This window comes from Palaemon carinicauda, chromosome 11 (genome assembly GCF_036898095.1).
Source record: "Palaemon carinicauda isolate YSFRI2023 chromosome 11, ASM3689809v2, whole genome shotgun sequence".
Taxonomy (NCBI): domain Eukaryota; kingdom Metazoa; phylum Arthropoda; class Malacostraca; order Decapoda; family Palaemonidae; genus Palaemon; species Palaemon carinicauda.
Window position 1 is genome coordinate 1,057,399 of NC_090735.1, and position 22,209 is coordinate 1,079,607.

Sequence of the window (22,209 nt, forward strand, 5' to 3'; positions counted from 1 at the left end):
AACCCTAGTTGGAAAAGCAAGATGCTATAAGCCCAAGGGCTCCAACAGGGAAAAATAGCCCTGTGAGGAAAGGAAATAAGGAAATAAATAAATGATGAGAACAAGTTAACAATAAATCATTCTAATATCAGTAACAACGTCAAAAACAGATATGTCATATATAAACTATAAAAAGACTCATGTCAGCCTGGTCAACATAAAAACATTTGCTCCAACTTTGAACTTTTGAAGTTCTACTGATTCAACTACCCGATTAGGAAGATCATTCCACAACTTGGTAACAGCTGGAATAAAACTTCTAGAATACTGTGTAGTATTGAGCCTCATGATGGAGAAGGCCTAATAAATATAAGAAATGCCAGAAAAAAAGTGAAAAATTTAATATATTTGTTACTACGAAGCCGTAGTGTGAGAGCTGTGTCGTATTTCTGTCACCAGTAAGACTCAAGAGATATAAAAAAGAACGTAATACCTGTCTACTAAAGAGCAGATGGCGAAGAATTTGAAATAAATTCATTTTTATGAGGTCGTTCCAGCAACTATCTTGAGCTCTGTCAAAACAGTCTTCTTGGAATCAGCATTTTATAAATTCGAGTTTCAGCCCATTCTTGCCTGTGCCGAAATCACTGTAAGACCTTTGCTCAGACAGCCTCTATAATGTTTATAACTCTTCCTGAACGCTAAAATTATTAGGTACACCACCATTTGCACTCAATGCAAAGCCTCTATAACATTTCAAACGCTTCCAGAAAGCTAAATTCACTGCCAGATCTTTGCTCAGACAGCCTCTATAATGTTTATAACTCTTCCTGAACGCTAAAATTATTAGCTACACCACCATTTGCACTCAAAGCCTCAATAACATATCAAAGCTTTCAGAAAGCTAAATTCACTGCCAGATCTTTGCTCAGAGAGCCTCTGTATCGTTTACACTTTACACCGTCGCCTTATAAAGACAGCAATATCAAACGTCGGTCTACACTATCAGTGGGCACCTTTGGTTATGGAGTATAGTAATAACGAGTACGTGGCTTATGATGGTGTAGACGCAAACAACCGATGCACCATCCCTGAACGAGGCATAACCTGAGAGAGCGTGGCCACCTGTGTATGAGTTCTATACTCACTACTTGATTAATCACAGTGAAAGACGAACGTTGCTGCTCCAGTTGAACCAATTGAATCGAGAAAAACATTACACCTAATCGTGAAATATAGAGAACATCCGTGCTTGAATATGCACGATAACCCACCAAGTCATCCGAACCGGTCGTCCAAAATACTTAAGAGAATTGCTACAAATCGCTTTCGCACGAGAATGGTTCTAGATGGTTTCAAACTATTGGAATCTAGATATATGTCTACTGTAAGCTCTAGAGCCTTTAAATATGCGGCCCCGAGACTACACAATAAGCTCCCAGGAGACATCCGAATGATTGAAGATATTAAGGTCTTCAAGAGGAAACTGGAGACTTTCTTATTCCGTGAGTCGTTTTACATTGACGATTTAACAGTAAATGAGCAATGCGTGATATGAAACGTTGAATAGGCCTACTCTGAACGAACAAGATAAAACGACAGTGGAGGTCCTGTAGAGAGTGGGGTTCACCTGCTGTATGGGACCGGAAAAGCAGCCATCAAAGTAAAGTAAGTTATGGTAGGTCAATTATGCGAGCTATAAAAAGATATATAGAAACAAAAGCATATAATGAGTTACGTTCGTCAGCGAAGGAAATTAAAGCCAAATGCACTTTTGAAACGGTCAAGAAAAAATAAATTGAACATCTTGCGTATCCAATATAATAAGGAATTGTAGATGATTGTGAGATACAAGAAGTCAGGCACTGGAAACATTGACTAATATGAACCCAAGTTAGAGTGTTTCAAATACCTTGAATATCTGAGTGAAGGAGAAATTCAAAGAGAGAGTACATCAGGTCTCCTTACCCCAAATCGGTGAGTTGTTTAAAGATGTTCTTTTAACACACGCACACGCACACACACACACACACACACACACACACACACATATATATATATATATATATATATATATATATATATATATATATATATATATATATATACACATATATATCATCATCATTATCATCTCCTCCTACGCCTATTGACGCTAAGTGCCTCGGTTAGATTTCGCCAGTCGTCACTATCTTCAGCTTTTAATTCAATACTTCTCCAGACATCATTTCCTACTTCACGCTTCATAGTCCTCAGCCATATAGGTTCGGGTCTTCCAACTGGAATATATATATATATATATATATATATATATATATATATATATATATATATATATACCTCTAACGTATTTGAGATGTGGTACGGGATTGTACCAGAATCTAAGCTATACTTTAGTTTCTGACCCGTTTATAGTTGGTTTCTATAAGTTCAATTGTCACTGTTACTGTTTCTAGAATGATTTGTTGTTAATTTGTTCTCATCATTTATTTATTTCATTATTTCCTTTCCTCACTGGGCTATTTTTCCCTATTGGAGGCCTTGGGCTTATAGCATCTTGCTTTTCCAACTAGGGTTGTAGCTTGGATAGTGATAATAATAATAATAATAATAATAATAATAATAATAATGTCTAAGATGATTATGATTATAGATATAATTATCCCCACAAGTACCAAAATTCTTGTTCAAATTCAAATTCAAATGATTTATTGACTTAAAAAAATTACATCACTTGGGTTGTATTGTAGGTAGTAGGTTGGCCAGGGCACCAGCCACCCGTTGAGATACTACCGCTAGAGAGCTACGGGGCCCTTTGACTGGCCAGACAGTAATACATTGGATCCTTCTCTCTAGTTACGGTTTATTTTCCCGCTTGCCTATACATACGCCGAATAGTCTGCCCTGTTCTTTACATATTCTCCTCTGTCCTCATGCACCTGACAACACTGAGATTACCAAACAATTCTTATTCACTTAAGGGGTTAACTACTGCAGTGTCATTGTTCAATAGCCACTTTCCTCTTGGTAAGGGTAGAAGAGACTCTTTAGCTATTGCAAGCAGCTCTTCTAGGAGGAGGACACTCCAAAATCTAACCATTATTCTCTACTCTTGGATAGTGCCATAGCCTCTGTACCATGGTCTTCCACTGTCTTGGGTTAGAATTCGCTTGCTTGAGGGTACACTCAGGCACACTTCTATCTTATTTCTCTTCCTCTTGTTTTGTTAATTTCCTTTCCTCACTGGGCTATTTTCCCTGTTGGAGCCCCTGGGCTTATAGCATCCTGCTTTTCCAACTAGGGTCGTAGCTTAGCAAGTAATAATAATAATAATAATAATAATAATAAACCCGCCAACCAATATATTGAAAATATACATACCTAATATCATACAAACAGTATTATACAAACAAATTAAGCAATGTCTACATTATCTATTCTAGTAAAAGTTAGGAAATTGTTTTACAATTTTGGTACAAGCATCATTACTTAAAAATTAACATACCTGGTCTCTCACATAGTTAACCAAAATTCTATTTTTAGAACTTCCGTGATCCATTTCCATAATAAATTCCTCTTGATATATTTGATAATATCGTTATGGGAATTAGACTAAACACATTTGGTATTTTATCACAGTAATTTTGATATAGTTCTTAAACTTCTTGCTTTTCCAACTAGGGTTGTAGCTTAACAAGTAATAATGATAATAATAGATTTTTGTAAAAATGCAATGTTTCTTGTTTTCTAAGTGTTCCAATAATGTGGATTTGATAATAAGCGGGCAATATGCGATGTGAAATAATAATAATTATCATTATTATTATTACTAGCTAAGCTACAACCCTAGTTGGAAGAGCAGGATGCTATAAGCCCAGAGGCCCCAACAGGGAAAATAGCCCAGTGAGGAAAGGAAAAATGGAAAATAGATTATTTTAAGAGAAATGACATGATAAAATGACTGAAGATCCTGTAGGAGAGAGTAGGGTTCCCCTGCTGTATAGAACTAGAAAAGCAGCCCTTAAAGTGAGTTTATAAAGTAATCACAACTAATTTAGAAATATCCCAGATTTTGAGAGGATAGATTTGAATATTTAAGCTAACTTTAATTTTCTAGCCTTTTAAAGTGATATACTCTTAGGAATATTTATTTTAATATTCTTAAAATATTTTTTTCCTGGTTTCCTTTCCTCACTGGGCTATTTTCCCTGTTGGAGCCCCTGGGCTTATAGCATTCTGCTTTTCCAACTAGGGTTGTAGCTTAGCAATTGATAATAGTAATAATAATAATAATAATAATAATAATAATAATAATATTTGTTCAGATTGGGAAAACTTCAGAGTATAGGAATAAGGGCGTATTTTGCTCTCTTGAAATTCAAGGAAAATTATTCTTTCATAATCCCATTTTGCAACATTTTCTCTACAGATTCCTCGAATTATAGTATCGTTTGCTTTATTTTGCCAGATTCGTCTAAAGAAAGATCTATTACCTCAAGACAAAATGCACATACAGTATTCATTTAAAAGTTTAAAGGCCGCTCATGAATGGCAGAGGCAAGTAACAGTGACAATGCCCTATCGAGCCCTAGAGACTGACCATATATACATATGATCAGCGCCCAAGCCCGTCTCCACCAAAGCTAGGACCAAGGAGGGCCAGGCAATGGCTGCTGATGACTCAGCTGATAGATCTATAGGTTCCCCCAAACCCCCATCCTTGGCTCATAAAGTTGGTGAGGTTGCAGAGACCAAAAAACTAACGAGTTTGAGAGAGACTCGAACCCCAGTCTGGTGATCACCAATCAGGGACGTTCTACATAAACTATGGTTGCATACATCCTATCTCACAGTGAATTCCATACATGAGAAGCGCCCATGTTAGAAATGGTTCTACCGAGGTTACACTTTGTACTAAAAATGAATAACTTATACTTTGTTTTAAGGGAGAAATAATTTCTATGGTAAAGGGAATTGTGGAGGAATAAAGAGGAATTAGTTAAGAGGCCATCATCATCATCATCTCCTCCTACGCCAATTGACGCAAAGAGCCTCGGTTAGATTTCGCCAGTCATCTCTATCTTGAGCTTTTAAATCAATACTTCTCCATTCATCATCTCCTACTTCACGCTTCATAGTCCTTATCCACGTAGGCCTGGGTCTTCCAGCTCTTCTAGTGCCTTATGGTGAACTAATCTCTCTTGGGGAGTGCGAAGAACATGCCCAAATTCATCTCTATGTACCCCTCATCATGATCTCATCCACATATGGCACTCGAGTAATCTCTCTTATAGTTTCATTTCTAATCCTGTCCTGCCATTTAACTCCCAATATTCCTCTGAGGGCTTTGTTCTCAAATCTACTAAATCTGTTGGATATTGTTTCATTGTCATACCACAACTAATGTCCATATAGGCCTAGTAACACCGATCTCACTAAACTGATATATAGCCGGATTATATATATATATATATATATATATATATATATATATATATATATATATATATATATATATATATATAAAGTTAAGTGATTTGATTTCCAAATTTTACTTAACCTAGCCATTGTCTGATTTTCCCTTTTATTTTTTTAATCTTTCATTAAGAAGTATCCTTATATCAGATGATTTAAGCCCTAAAGATATCTGGATATTTTTTTTTCTCCACCAGATACAAAAACGCCTACGTAATGATCAAATAGTTGACTTATTTGTAGACGAGCATACTTGATCGGCCCCTTGCTAGTCCCAGCGTCTGGGTGCTCCCGGAGGGTTTCGTCTTTTACCCCCTACAGTTTAAACCCATCTTCATTACCTTCCACTTGAAGGGATTAGAGCTTATCAGATCTTTAGGTGACACCACGGCCAGTCTATCATTGTTATCGAACATCGCAAGTAAAGGCAGTGTACCTTCTACCTTTCGTCACCAGGCGATATTATCGAGGAACCTGTTATCACGCTCATAAATCCATCCACAAAGTCATCTTCTGTGAATTAGGAAGCTATAAAGGGGGCCTCTCAAGCTGGCCATCAGGATCTTGCGCATATGGACGGGAGTGTGAGTGTGGCAGCGATCTTACACACTCTCCAGAAACTGGCTCTTTTAGATCACCAAATCGGCTTCGAGTTCTTTTTTTTTTTTACGCACCACACGGTCCCGGCGACTCCCGGGTTCCAGAGGCTATTAAAAACCAGGTGAAATATGCCTAGTAACAATGGACTCTTAATTGAAAGATAATACGTAATCACAAAAGAGGAGGTGAAAGCTTAAAGAGTCTGATAACAATTTGCGCCTTTGTGAAACGCAGTGCAAGACAACCTATAGAGTTTCTTTACACACACACACACACACACACATATATATATATATATATATAATGTGTGTGTGTGTGTGTGTGCGTATGAACAAATAGACTATAAGTAATGGATTGTGCCATTTGCACTGATAACAAAATGCAAATTTAAATAGAACTTGTACTACGCTTTTCAACAAATCTATCGAGAGACGCATGTGCGTTTTATATCACATTCTTCCCCCCTGGCAAATTCGAACCTTTCGGCAAATGACTATCTTTAGACGAATGCTGTTTTGAGAAGGGACACAGAGACACAAGCTCAGGGCTCATTTCCAGCTCGTGCACAAGTCTCTTACGTGTCTAGATTTAACTAGATTTCCTTCCTTTCTTGTGGTGGCCTCTTGGTAACAGCCCTGCCTGATGATCACCGGATTGGGGTTCGAGTCCCAGTCAAACTCATTCGTTCCTTTAGTGTCTGGAACCTCGTCATCCTTGTGTGCTAAGGATGGTTGGTTTGTGGGAATATACTCTAAACTTATAGGTCTACCTGCTGAGTCATCAGCATCCACTGTCTGGCCCTCCCTGGTCCTAGCTTGGGTGGCACCAACAAATGGGTCTACCTGCTGAATCATCTGCAGCCATTGCCTGGCCCTCCCCGGTCCTAGCTTGGGTGGCACCAACATATAGATCTACCTGCTAAATTATCAGCAGTCATTGCCTGGCCCTCCCTGGTCCTAGCTTGGGTGACCCCAACATATAGATCTAGCTGCTGAGTCATCAGCAGCCATTGCCTGGCCCTCCCTGGTCCTAGCTTTGGTGACCCCAACATATAGGTCTAGCTGCTGAGTCATCAGCATCCATTGCCTGGCCCTCTCTGGTCCTAGCTTGGATGGAAAGGGGTTTGGGCACTGAATATATGTATATATGGTCAGTCTCTTGGGCATTGTCCTGCTAGTTAGGATGTTATCACTGTTCCTTGTCTCTGCCATTCATGAGCTGACTTCAAGTCTTTAAACCCCGCCGGTCCCTCTCCAAAATTAGCTGAGAGAGAGAGAGAGAGAGAGAGAGAGAGAGAGAGATAGAGAGAGAGAGAGAGAGAGAGAGAGAGAGTGTTTATCAGGAGTATTACATAATTTAGTTTGAGTTATTCCGATGTAGAACCTTCAATTTCAAGTGGTTAATTGATTGGATGTCAGTCTGAGATTCTAGTTTTTCTAGGTTTTAAAACCGTCTAAACTATTTGCCCCCACACCCTCTCTCTCTCTCTCTCTCTCTCTCTCTCTCTCTCTCAATAGACCAATGTGTTTGCCATAAGTGACTTCTCTCTCTCTCTCTCTCTCTCTCTCTCTCTCTCCATCATTACAAAGATACATACATTCAACTTCTGTATTTACATAAATATAAATGAACGTGAATATAAAAAATTCCTTTGCATAAATCATCACAAAGATCTTTAAACAAATATATATTAGTCAGTATTCTGATCGCTAGATAAATCCAGCATAGGAAACTTCCTAAAGAAAGTTTTCATTTTACGATAATTGGAAGGATTATAAGGACTCGTGTGACGTCACTGGCTGGGTTATTCCGTTGCCTCTCTCCCGAGCCACGTTTGGGTTCTCTCAGCTTTATGTTAGAGACACAATAGTTCATTATTTATTATCCATTTGATTTTGATCATTATAAAGTATCTAAAGTATTTTCAAGTTACTGTAGCTCAAAAACAAAATAAAATAAAAGGCATATTTGCAAGAATGAATCCAAATCAGAACCAAGCAACCAGTTATCCTGGAGAAAGCGGGAAAAAGATTAATTACGAGAAAGCTATTAGATAGATATATCTAATAGCTATTCTATCTTATTTCTCTTCCTCTTGTTTTGTTGAAGTTTTTATAGTTTTCATAGGAGGTATGTATTTCAATGTTTGTATTTTAATGTTACTGTTCCTGAAATATTTTATTTTTCCTCTTTTCCTTTCCTCACTGGGCTATTTTCCCTGTTGGAGCCCCTGGGCTTATAGCATCCTGCTTTTCCAACTAGGATTGTAGCTTAGCAATTAATAATAATAATAATAATAATAATAATAATAATAATAATAATAATAACTCCATTCCACGTAAAACCACGTTCTTAATCGAGAGATTTATGTGATGTTACTCCTCTTGTCTTTAACTCAGAAACCAAAAAAAGCGCTTTATTGGAATGCGGAAGTTAGGCGAAGGGCTCAGAGATATCTTACTTTAGCCGTACCTTAGCTAAGCCCCCAGTTCCGGACCTCAAATTTGCTGCTTGTTTCCGGGCTGTGCCAAGCGAGATGGAAGGAAGAAGATTAATGGTTGCCCTAGTTGGATTTATACATTTGGACTCGGCTAAAGATCCTCTTTAGTTGCAGCACAAATTATTGCTGGTAGAATCATTAGTACTATTGGTGTGAATGGTTATCAATCTCATGACACATGCAAACGTATATACACTATGCTTGTATGTGTGTGTGTGCTGTAAGCCAAAATACAGGAGAGAGAGAGAGAGAGAGAGGAGAGAGAGAGAGAGAGAGAATAGCTAAAGAGATAAGTCGCTTATGCCAGACACATAGGTCTGTACATTACGAATATTGTGGGTGTGTGTGTGTGTGTGTGTGTGTGTGAAGAGAGAGAGAGAGAGAGAGAGAGAGAGAGAGAGAGAGAGATTGTTTCCAGACAAATTTAATGATGAAAAGAGCCAAAATCTCTCCCTTAAAGCATGTTTCTGCCAAACACTAACTTTTCCAATTAGTTCTTAAGCTGCTACAGTGACTAACCTTTTAAGGTAACGGATCTAACTTGCTCTTGTTAAGCCTAAGGAGGGTAATGTGGTTGAGAGTAGGGTTAAGTTAAGCCCCACTCTCTCTCTCTCTCTCTCTCTCTCTCTCACTCTCTCTCTCTCTCTCTCTCTCTCTCTCACTCTCTCTCTCTCTCTCTCTATACACATACACAGACACCGCACACACACAGTGTAGACCAAATGTATAGACCTACTGTATGTGTCTGCTATAAGCGACTTCTCTCTCTCTCTCTCTCTCTCTCTCTCTCACTACACATACACAGACGCGCGCGCACACACACACAGTGTAGACCAAATGTATAGACCGATGTGTCTGCTATAAGCAACTTCTCTCTCTCTCTCTCTCTCTCTCTCTCTCTCTCTCGCCACACACACACACACACACGCAATAGACGTAATGTATAGATCTACGTGTCTGCCATAAGCAACTTTATCTTCTTAGCTACTCTCTCTCTCTCTCTCTCTCTCTCTCTCTCTCTCCCCACACACACACACACACACACACACGCAATAGACGTAATGTATAGCTCTACGTGTCTGCCATATAAGCAACTTTATCTTCTTAGCTACTCTCTCTCTCTCTCTCTCTCTCTCTCTCTCTCTCCACACACACACACACGCAATAGACGTAATGTATAGATCTACGTGTCTGCCATATAAGCAACTTTATCTTCTTAGCTACTCTCTCTCTCTCTCTCTCTCTCTCTCTCTCTCTCTACACACACACGCACACTCACACACTAGACCAAATGTATAGATCTATTGTGTCTTGCCATAAGCGACTTTATCTTGTTAGCTACTCTCTCTCTCTCTCTCTCTCTCTCTCTCTCTACACACACACACATACACACACACACACTCAAACACACACTAGACCAAATGTATAAACCTATGTGTCTTGCCATAAGTGACTTTATCTTGTTAGCTACTCTCTCTACACACACACACACCACGTACGCGTGCGCACACACACACAAAATGGACGTAATTTATAGACCTACATATCTGTCATAAGCGATTATTTATCTTCGGTATTCGAAAAAGCATCCCAAAATGGATTAAATTAGTTAGAAGGTTGTAAAATGAAATATAAAATAAAATAATGAAATAAATATAACAAGAAAATATGAGATTACTTAAGTGCCATATGTGGATGAGATCATGGTGAGGGATAGATAGAGATGGTTTAGGCATGCTCTTCGCACTCCCCAAGAGAGATTTGTTTGCCAAACTTTTAACTGGGCTCCATAAGGCACTAGAAGAGTTAGAAAGACCCAGGCCTACATGGCTGAGGACTATGAAGCGTGAGAGTAGGAGATGATGAATGGAAAAGTATTAATTTAAAAGCCCAAGATATAGACAATTGGCGAAATCTAACTGAGGCCCTTTGCGTCGATAGGCGTAGGAGGAGATGATGATGGTAAAGAAATTCACAGATATATATATATATATATATATATATCATAAGGGTTTATGAATGCATAAATATACATGCGCATTATTAGAGAAATAGTGAACACGAAGTTAATCAAATCTGTCACGCCAGATTGATTAAAAAAATTATTATTCTAAATAGATCGCTTGTGTCATAGACTATAGTTTATTTCTTTCATTTCTTGTTCAACCATGAATAAAAAAAATATATTGATATGTGGTCGTTTAGGGCCTATCACAATCTTTACAACCTTTGGAAATTGTTGATAATCATGAATTTTTGTATCCTCAAGACATAGGTGGGACAGTTCTTCGGAATTAAATAATAATGAAGAAATGGCTCAAGGTTTGAATGGAAGTTAACTGAGCACTTCAACTTCATATCTATTCCAGAGAGAGAGAGAGAGAGAGAGAGAGAGAGAGAGAGAGAGAGTAATGTTTAACCTTTTATGAACATACGCACATGTACACATTACTTGGAGCTACTAGTTCTTGAAGTATTTTATTTTGACTTCATTACTTTTTCATGTAGTTTATTTATTTACTTGTTTCCTTTCCTCACAGGGCTATTTTCCTCAGTTTGAGCCCTTGGGCTTATAGCATCCTGCTTTTCCAACTAGGGTTGTAGCTTAGCGTATAATGCTATTAGTAATAGTAAATAATAATAAAATTAATAATAATGATAAAGAGAGCAACAACTATAGGGATGAAATTAAATTCTGCCATTTGATACCTTGGCCAGAGTATATAAGGAAGTTGAGCACAGTTGATTTGGTCAGTTGCCATTCAGCGGTGGTGGTGGTGAGACACAGCAGATACGAGCTGCTGGTCGGTGCACACAAACACGTGCTCTCCTAAACCCCGACAATTGGTGATATTTGCTCACCGTTTCTTTTGCCATTTATTTTGCAGTTTATTTAAATAACCCTCTTTCATCTTCTCGAGGTTTGAGAAATGATGCAATTTGCCATTGATTGTATGCAAAAGAGAAGGAGATATTAAAGTTGAAAGACGTGCATACACACACACACACATCCCATACAATCAGACCTTGATGCACGAATGGATCACGTAGACGAGAAAACGGTCAGTGCCGAGGAAAAACCTCTGTCCTTTATTGTAGTTAGATATCTTAAAGGTACTCTAAATTGTCCTTTATTTTTGGTAGATATCTTTAAGTTACTCTGAATTGTCCTCTAATGTTGGTAGATACCTTAAAATTACTCTCAAGGTTCTCGTGGTGTTAATGGAGTCAAACCATAAGCTTACTAAACAATGTGTAGATTGGTGATTAGGGAAACCTTATAATTCGTACTCCCGTTTTTCAACAGGGAGTGATATGTAAACCTTGTATGCTTGTACTTTAAGATTACTGGTATATTCTTAATTGAGAGGTTCACCATGAGGTTTATTAGCCAAAGCATAAACGTTCAAAATCTGCTGTTTGAGAGGTTCACTACTTTTAATCTTATTTCTTAAGTTATACTGTTGATTTCCACAGTTATTTTATCCTAGAGTATTGTAGTAAGGTAATGGTCAACCCCAGAGTTGAATCGTGTGTTGCCGATGTTAACATCAAACCGGCATAGGCCTATCACCTGACGTGATTGAAAACCGTGATGTTGGTTCTTCTTTATATTCCATATTCTTAGTCACTAAGAAAATACAGTACGTGTTTGTTTAGAATACATTTTGCAGTATATTGTTGAAATTTATTGATAATACTTGTAGTCCTAGTCAGAAAGCAGGCCCAGTTGACAGTAAGGTAGGCTACGTACGTAATTATTATTATTATTATTATTATTATTATTATTATTATTATTATTATTATTACAAACTAAGCTATAACCCTATTTGAAAAAGCAAGACACCATAAGCCCAACGGGCTCCAACAGGGGAAATAGCCCAGTGAGGAAAGGAAACAAGGAAATGAATAAACTGCAAGAGAAGTAATAAACACAGTGAATTATTTAAGAACAGTAACGTCATAAAGTTCATATTAGATTCAAACATATATTGCTTCCTTACTTGGAATTCAATTTCCACTCGAAGGTAATATCCAGAACTAACATATAGGCCTATATAGCGCAAGACAAAACCGGTTAATGAACATTGGACAGTATTCATTACAAAACAACGCATTCCTTTCTGTTACATATCCTAAGCTTTTCACAGTCAAACTTAGTTTGACAAAAACGTTTTTTTTTAGTGATGTTTGAACGTGTGCACGGGATATTTTGTATTCAAACAAGTTGGTCAAACGGTTTGAAGAAAATGTGATCGAGCCTGACTTTGTGGGCGGGGCAAAGCGTTTGCATTTGAGAACAAGTGTAAGCGTCAAACAATATTTTATATATATATATATATATATGTGTGTGTGTGTGTGTGTGTGTGTGTGTGTGTGAGTTTCTTCGTTCATTGTCAAATTAATTACGCCAGTTATCTAGCTCTGAGGTTTGATATGCGTTTGGTTTAAGTGTTTGACACCTCTTCAAATCTTTGACAAGCAGGGTGGAGAACCGTGTTTGGTCGAACCGTATTATTATTATTATTACTACTTATTAGGCTATATCCCTAGTTGGAAAAGCAGAATGCCATAAGCCAAGGGCTCCAACAGGGGAAATACCCCAGTGAGGTAAGGAAATAAGTAAATAAATAAACTACGTTAGAATTAATGAACAATTTATGAAACAAATATTTTAAGAACATTAAATTTTGGCTATTTTGAAATTGGAGAGGTTTCCGCGAAAAAACTTTTAGTAGTAAGTTAGGATATATTTTTTTCCTAATATTTACTAGTTTGTCATGATAAGTGTAGTATATTTACTATATTGTTTAATACTAGGACTGAGTTATTGATTCCGTGTTCAATTGGTTAAAGTAAGATAAGTACTTTGGGTAAAGTAAAGTAAGTATTTGAGTAATTTTGCAAGTGTTCAATGAATATATATCTGGTACAATATGTTGTATTTTTTATTCTGAAGATATGGTCGTATACCGTTAGACTACAGTGCCTTATTACACAGGAGAAACGTTTATAGATGTATATTTCATTTGATACAGAATGATGATTAACATGGTAATGATGTTATTGGCCTAAAGAAAACGTGTGGTAGAGTGTACGCATATTTTTTAAGGTGGGATAGAAAGTGCTCTCTCTCTCTCTCTCTCTCTCTCTCTCTCTCTCTCTCTCTCAGGAAAAATTTATGCAGATGCTCATTTCGTTTTTGTGTAGTAGAATGTAGATTAACATTGTAATGGTTTTGTGGCACTAAAGAAAACGTGTGGTATAAGTGTACGCATATTAAAAAAAAAGGTGACCAGAAAATTAGAAAATGTGTTCTCTCTCTCTCTCTCTCTCTCTCTCTCTCTCTCTCTCTCAGGAAAACTTATCAATGGTCCTTATGGCACTAAATAAAACGTGTGGTATGAGTGTATGCATATTGAAAAAAGAGGTGACCAGAAAACTAGAAAATGTGTTTCTCTCTCTCTCTCTCTCTCTCTCTCTCTCTCTTACCGCGTGTGAGTCAGCCTGTCTTAGACTAGTTGGTTAATTGATTATTGATTGATAGGGCAGAGAGGCTAATTGTGTTTATGCATCGTTAGGGGCTACTTGCCTTTAGAAAACGTTTTAAAAGTCCAATTGCAATTAGACATATTTTGTGGTCTTGGATTATTGACCGTGTGTGGTGTGTGTGTGTATGTGTGTGTGTGTGGTGTGTGTGTATCACTTGAACTGTAATTTATCTCTCAGTGCTCAAGTAAATAATCTTTTGCTCGATATCACCTTAGAACATCGCTTTTTAGGGTTGTTGTGGCCTGTGTGGTAACGTTCCCTGACTGGTGAACACCAGACTGGGGTTCAAGTCCCGCTCAAATTCGATAGTTTTCTTTGGTCGCTACAACCTCACCATCCTTGTGAGCTGAGGATGGGCGTTTGGGTTTGAGGAGCCTATAGATCTATCTGTGAGTCATATGCAGCCATTGTGTGGCCCTCCTTGGTCTTAGCTTAGGGGGCTTAGTTACTGTTCATATGTATCTATTGTCAGTTTTTAGGGCATTGTCCTGCTCGATAGGGCAATGTCACTGTCCCTTGCCCTCTGACATTTATATAGTGAAAGGAAAGTTTTATTATTGAATTTCAGAAATAGATGAAATTATACAGTTAGTCTGTTGGTCGTGAACATGAAAGTCTAATGATCACCAAACGACGTTGTTAATGAATGTTGCAATTCAAAATACTATAATCTTTTCAATAATCCTGGGATGTGGTGGCCTATAGGAAACGTCCCTGCCTGGTGATCGCTGGACTGGGGTTCGAGTCCCGGTCAAACTCGTTAGTTTCTTATAGTGTGTGCAACATTACCATCCTTGTGAGCTAAGGTTGTGGATGTTTGGGGGAGCCTAAGGTCTACACCCGCTGAGTCATCAGCATCCCTGCCATTCATGAGCGGACTTTAAACTGTCGTTCAATTAGTTCGTTGTGCATGTTGCATAAGATATTTTCTTTTTTTATAATTCTGACCATCCACTACATTAGATCTTCCCGGACAGTTCCATTTTGTTCGCAATACTAGGTATGCAGTTAATTCCAATAGTCAGGCCTTCTCCATTATGTGCCTCAATACTACACAATATTCTAGAAGTTTTATTCCAGCTATGACCAAGTTGTTGAATGATCTTCCTAAGCAGGTAGTTGAATCTATGGAATTTCGATAGTTCAAACTTGCAGCAAATGTTTTTATGTTGAACAGGCTGACATAAGTCCTTTTATAGTTTCTAAATGAAATATCTGTTTAAATGTTGTTACTGTTTTTAAAATATTTTATTTTAATTGTTCATTACTTCTTATATCATTCATTTATTTCATTATTTCCTTTCCTCATTCGGGTAATTTTCCATGTTGGAGCCCTTGGACTTATAAATCCTGCTTTTCTAACTAGGCTTGTAGCTTCATCATCATCATCATCTCCTACGCCTATTGACGCAAAGGGCCTCGGTTAGATTTCGCAAGTCGTCTCTAGCTTAGCTAATAATAATATTATAATAATAATAATAATAATAATAATAATAATTTTATTATTATTATTAATAATAATAATAATAATAACAATAATGATTTTAATAATAATAATAATAATAATAATTATAATTTTATTAATAATAATAATAATAATAATAATTTTATTATTGTTATTAATAATAATTTTAATAATAATAATAATAATAATAATAATAATAATAATAATAATAATACAGTTTATATCTTTGAGAATACACTCCCTAGGTCTGTATCATACCGGCATCTCTGAAAATACTGTTCGTAAATCTCTAGTCCCATGACCACGTCCACTAAAGTGCGCAGGCATTCTTTTCTGTCGAGGTTGCCACGAAAACGAAAACAATTAATGAATGACTCAAAACTGTAAATAATAAGCCCTACTTTAGATTCTAAGATCTGCTCCTAACTGTTTATTTGTGCGTGCATTCATTTATTTATCTCTTGTTAAAAGGCCCCTTTGCAAGAGCAGCCTCTGAGTGCCTTGGAGAGCTACGGTTCTTAACTGACTCGTTGAAATTCTCTTGACTAAATTAAACAAATGGAAAGAAATGAGATGCTCAGCTTTTGACACTCGAGAGAGAGAGAGAGAGAGAGAGAGAGAGAGAGAGAGAGAGAATTCTTGAAATAACTTACCCCACAAACATTCTTAGTTCGTCAATCCATCGTTTTCTCTTCCTTCCTCTCTACTTTTGCAATCTCTGGGGACCCATGTTGTTATTCTTAATGTCCATCTAATTCGTCAATATATACTGTATGTACTGTGTGTACCTATATATAAACGGGATTTATTTCGAGAGAGAGAGAGAGAGAGAGAGAGAGAGAGAGATTTCAACATATAGACACTAAGACAAAACTCCAGTTCATATGTAAATGCTATAGAATATACGAGAGAGAGAGAGAGAGAGAGAGAGAGAGAGAGAGAGAGAGAGAGGAGACTATTTTCCGTAACAGAAAATCTCATAATACAAGACATTAAAGTTATTCCAGATTCATGAAAAATTCTCATGATTCAAGGGCCATCTGTGCAACTCACTTTACTGTAGGCATTACATGAGGGACTTCTCATCTGTTCCCCATTTTTTTCTTCCTTCTTGCTCTCCAACTTCTTTTACTTCTTCCAGTTACACTTAGACGCTGAATGGCATCCCAGGCCCCGGCGCCATACCTTCTGACCCAAATTCATTAATGCAACCCAATTGACTTTTATTATTATTATTATTATTATTATTATTATTATTATAATATTATTATTATTATTATCATTATTAAATTATATTATTATATTATTATTATTATCATATATTATTATTATTATTATTACTACTACTACTACTACTACTACTACTACTATCTACTACTACTACTACTACTACTTGCTAAGCTACAACCGTAGTTGGAAAAGCAGAATGCTTTAAGCCAAGGGCTCCAACAGGGAAAACAGCCGTGTGAGGAAAGGAAATAAGGAGATAAACTACATGAGAAGTTTAAGAATAATAACATTGAAATAAATCTTTTATATATAAACTATAAAACCTTCAAAACAACAAGAATAAGAGAAATTAGAAAGAATTAAATAGATATTATTATTAACAAATAGAATGAAAGATAATCGAAAAAAATAGAAGCATAAAAATAGATACAAGAAAATTAAATACCCGCCACATGGCGGACTGTAGGCATTTTTTTTCTTCCAACTTGCTTTTCAGCTCCTCCTTTACTTCCTATTGTAGGAGTTTCCTCCGTTTCACTTAGGCGCTGGAATGATCTCCTCGGGCCGGGCCCAGTGCTTCTCTTGTAGTTTATTTGTTTCCTCGTTTCCTTTCCTCACTGGGCTATTTTTCCCTGTTGGAGCCCTTGGGCTTATAGTATCTTGTTTTTCCAATTAGGGTTGTAGCTTAGCTAGTAATAATAGTAATAGTCATACCTTTCCTCACTGGGTAATTTCCCTGTTGGAGCCCTTGGGTTTATAGTATCTTGCTCTTCCAGTTAGGGTTGTAGCTTAGCTAGTAATGATGATAATAGTCATACCTTTCCTCACTGGGTAATTTTCCCTGTTGGAGCCCTTGGGCTTATAGTATCTTGTTTTTCCAATTAGGGTTGTAGCTTAGCTAGTAAATTAGGGCTGTAGCTTAGCTAGTAATAATAGTAATAGTCATACCTTTCCTCACTGGGTAATTTTCCCTGTTGGAGCCCCTTGGGCTTATAGTATCTTGTTTTTCCAATTAGGGTTGTAGCTTAGCTAGTAATGATAGTAATAGTCATACCTTTCCTCACTGGGTAATTTTCCCTGTTGGGGAGCCCTTGGGCTTATAGTATCTTGTTTTTCCAATTAGGGTTGTAGCTTAGCTAGTAATGATAGTGATAGTCATACCTTTCCTCACTGGGTAATTTTCCCTGTTGGAGCCCTTGGGCTTATAGTATCTTGTTTTTCCAATTAGGGTTGTAGCTTAGCTAGTAATGATAGTAATAGTCATACCTTTCCTCACTGGGTAATTTTCCCTGTTGGAGCCCTTGGGCTTATAGTATCTTGTTTTTTCCAATTAGGGTTGTAGCTTAGCTAGTAATAATAGAATAGTCATACCTTTCCTCACTGGGTAATTTTCCCTGTTGGAGCCCTTGGGTTTATAGTATCTTGCTCTTTCCAGTTAGGGTTGTAGCTTAGCTAGTAATGATGATAATAGTCATACCTTTCCTCACTGGGTAATTTTCCCTGTTGGAGCCCTTGGGCTTATAGTATCTTGTTTTTCCAATTAGGGTTGTAGCTTAGCTAGTAAATTAGGGCTGTAGCTTAGCTAGTAATAATAGTAATAGTCATACCTTTCCTCACTGGGTAATTTCCCTGTTGGAGCCCTTGGGCTTATAGTATCTTGTTTTTCCAATTAGGGTTGTAGCTTAGCTAGTAATGATAGTAATAGTCATACCCTTTCCTCACTGGGTAATTTTCCTGTTGGAGCCCTTGGGCTTATAGTATCTTGTTTTTTCCAATTAGGGTTGTAGCTTAGCTAGTAATGATAGTAATAGTCATACCTTTCCTCACTGGGTAATTTTCCCTGTTGGAGCCCTTGGGCTTATAGTATCTTGTTTTTCCAATTAGGGTTGTAGCTTAGCTAGTAATGATAGTAATAGTCATACCTTTCCTCACTGGGTAATTTTCCCTGTTGGAGCCCTTGGGCTTATAGTATCTTGTTTTTCCAATTAGGGTTGTAGCTTAGCTAGTAATGATAGTAATAGTCATACCTTTCCTCACTGGGTAATTTTCCCTGTTGGAGCCCTTGGGCTTATAGTATCTTGTTTTTCAATTAGGGTTGTAGCTTAGCTAGTAATAATAGTAATAGTCATACCTTTCCTCACTGGGTAATTTTCCCTGTTGGAGCCCTTGGGCTTATAGTATCTTGTTTTTCCAATTAGGGTTGTAGCTTAGCTAGTAATGATAGTAATAGTCATACCTTTCCTCACTGGGTAATTTTCCCTGTTGGAGCCCTTGGGCTTATAGTATCTTGTTTTTTCCAATTAGGGTTGTAGCTTAGCTAGTAATGATAGTAATAGTCATACCTTTCCTCACTGGGTAATTTTTCCCTGTTGGAGCCCTTGGGCTTATAGTATCTTGTTTTTCCAATTAGGGTTGTAGCTTAGCTAGTAATAATAGTAATAGTCATACCTTTCCTCACTGGGTAATTTTCCCCTGTTGGAGCCCTTGGGCTTATAGTATCTTGCTTTTCCAATTTAGGGCTGTAGCTTAGCTAGTAATAATAATAATAGTCATACCTTTCCTCACTGGGTAATTTTCCCTGTTGGGACCGAATAGTCATACCTTTCCTCACTGGGTAATTTTCCTTGTTGGAGCCCTTGTGATTATAGTATCTTGCATTTCCAATTAGGGTTGTAGCTTAGCTAGTAATAATAATAATAATAATAATAATAATAATATAATAATTTGGAACACTGAAAACTAGCAACTCATCATCACAATTGGTTTTTTTCGCTTGATCATTGCGTTCATAATCTTCCATGTGTCCCTACGTGCAACGAGGCTGTTATGCAATGAGAGAGAGAGAGAGAGAGAGAGAGAGAGAGAGAGAGATCCTTTTGCTTTCGTCAGCCTTTGAAGATAATGACTTGGATTCCGAACAACCCTTAAAAGAGGGAATGAAATAAAAGGTGGGATACGAAAAATGGAGAGAGAGAGAGAGAGAGAGAGAGAGAGAGAGAGAGAGAGTTTATATAAGATGCGGGTGCTCAAAAAGCAGGTGAGGACGTGGTATGCAGAGAATGCATATGTGCCAGTGACGCATCTTAGGGTGGTCGGCCGTGTGACAATTCAGTGGGCGGGGGACAGCCCTCTAGAACGGCTTGGGTGCCAGGCTAGATGAAGGGATTGGGGGGGGGGGGGGTGTTTGAGGGCGAAGGCTGCTTGCTTTGAGAGAAGGTAGAAAAAGAGTGGGGGGTAAATGCGAGAGTTATCTTGAAGAGAGGAAAGAGGATGAGCTGGGTGGAGTTGTGCGTTGACCTTGAGAGAGAGAGAGAGAGAGAGAGAGGAGAGAGAGAGAGAGAGGAGTTGCTACGGTGATTAGGAAAGGAATGAAATCATGGCAAGGGGGGGGGGATGGAGAAGTAGGTAGGTAGGAAGTATAAGTGAGGGGAGAGGGATGGAAAATGTTCGGCAATCAACGAGATGATATGAGAATAGAATGGGACCAAGGAGATGGGATCAGAATCCCTATATATTATTATTATTATTATTATTATTATTATTATTATTGCTAAGCTACAACCCTAGTTGGAACGCAGGACGCTATAAGCCAAGGGGCCCCAACAGGGAAAATAACCCAGAGAGGAAAGGCAATAGGGAAAAACTACTAAAGAAGTTTAAGAACAATAAAAACATTAAAAATAAATCTTTCCTTTATAATCTATAAAAACTTGAAAATAACAAGAGGTAGAGAAACAAGATAGAATAGCGTGTCCGAGTGTACCTCCCCCCCCCCCCTCTCTCTCTCTCTCTCTCTCTCTCTCTCTCTCTCTCTCTCTCTCTAATATTCGAATGTCATGTACATGGCTCTTGACATCACTTGCCATTAATGTTTACCAGAGAAGCTGAGTAAAGTTAGGATAGGTCAGCTTGCAGTTGATAGTTGCATTGTCACTCTTATCAACGTTGTGGTCTTATGAGCATCCTGGACGATTATTATTATTACTAGCTAAGCTACAACCCTAGTTGGGGAAGCAAGATGCTTTAAGACCAAGGGCTTCAACAGGGAAAAATAGCCCAGTGAGGATAGGAACTAAGGAAAAAAATAAACGATATAAGAAGTAATGAACAATTAAAATAGAATATTTGAAAACACTAACAAAGATATAAACTGTATTATTATTATTATTATTATTATTATTATTATTATTATTATTATTATTATTATTATTATTAATAATAATAATAATAATAAAATTATTTTTATTATTATTATTATAATAATTATTATTATTACTAGCTAAGCTAGAGACGACTGGCGAAATCTAACCGAGGCCCTCTGCGTCAATAGGCGTAGCAGATGATGATGATGAAGCTACAACCCTAGTTAGAAAAGCAGGATTATAAGCCCAAGGACTCCAACATGGAAAATAGCCCAGTGAGGAAAAGAAATAAGGAAATAAATAAACGATACGAGAAGTTATGAAAAATTAAAATTATACATTTTGAAAACAGCAACCATATTAAACAGATTTTTCATATATAAACTATATAAAAGACTTATGTCAGCCTGTTCAACATAAAAAAACATTTGCTTCAAGTTTGAACTTTAGAAGTTCTACCGATTCAAGTACCCGGTTAGGAAGATCATTCCACAAACCTGTTTGATCATTCCACAAACTTGGTCATAAAACTTCTTGAGTGATTCTTTTATATATATATATATATATATAATATAATAAAAAGGTGGATCAAGATATCTTGCTTGAGGGTACACTGGTGGCGTAGTATTATATCTTATTTTTCTTCTTGTTTTCAAGTTTTTATCTCTTGCTGGCGCACTAATCTATCTTATTTCTCTTCCTAGTTTATATATGAAAGATTTGTTTTATTATTGTTACTGTTCTTAAATTCTTTTATTTTAATTGTTCATAATTCTCATAGTCTATCTATTTCTTTATTTCCTTTCCTCACTGGGCTATTTTCCTTGTTGGAGATCTAGGCTTGTAGTATCCTTCTCTTCTAACGAGGGTTGTAGCTTGGCCAACAACAACAACACTAATAATAATAATAATAATAATAATAATAATAATAATAATAATAATAATAATAATAACCCATGTCTAGCCAGAAGGGTCAGGCAAACCTACAAATGCCTTGATGATAATTCATCATATTAATTAATCCTTTTCTTTTACTTTCTGATAATTCATCAAAATATTTTTTTTTTTACTTTTTCTTTTACACTCTGCTGTTGTTTACCAAGTAATGAAAACAAATTTGCACGCATTTTTAATGTCTTGAAATTTTCAAAAATCGTTTTAAATTAAAAAAAAAATAAAAACACCCATATCAAATTACTTAGTAAAAAAAATCTCTGTAAAAGTTAAAAAAAAAAAAAAATCTTCACAGAGTTGGTCTAATGTAG

The 22,209-nt window shown here is 37.0% G+C and overlaps 1 protein-coding gene across 1 annotated transcript in view; it reads left to right on the forward strand.

Moving 5' to 3' along the window:
• The first annotated feature begins 11,316 nt into the window (after positions 1–11,316).
• The window catches only part of Fs (Follistatin), a 451,667-nt gene continuing 440,774 nt past the window's right edge, over positions 11,317–22,209 (forward strand). Inside the window, 1 exon segment of the mRNA XM_068382867.1 lies at positions 11,317–11,616. The gene's annotated coding sequence lies outside the window, so the exon portion shown is untranslated.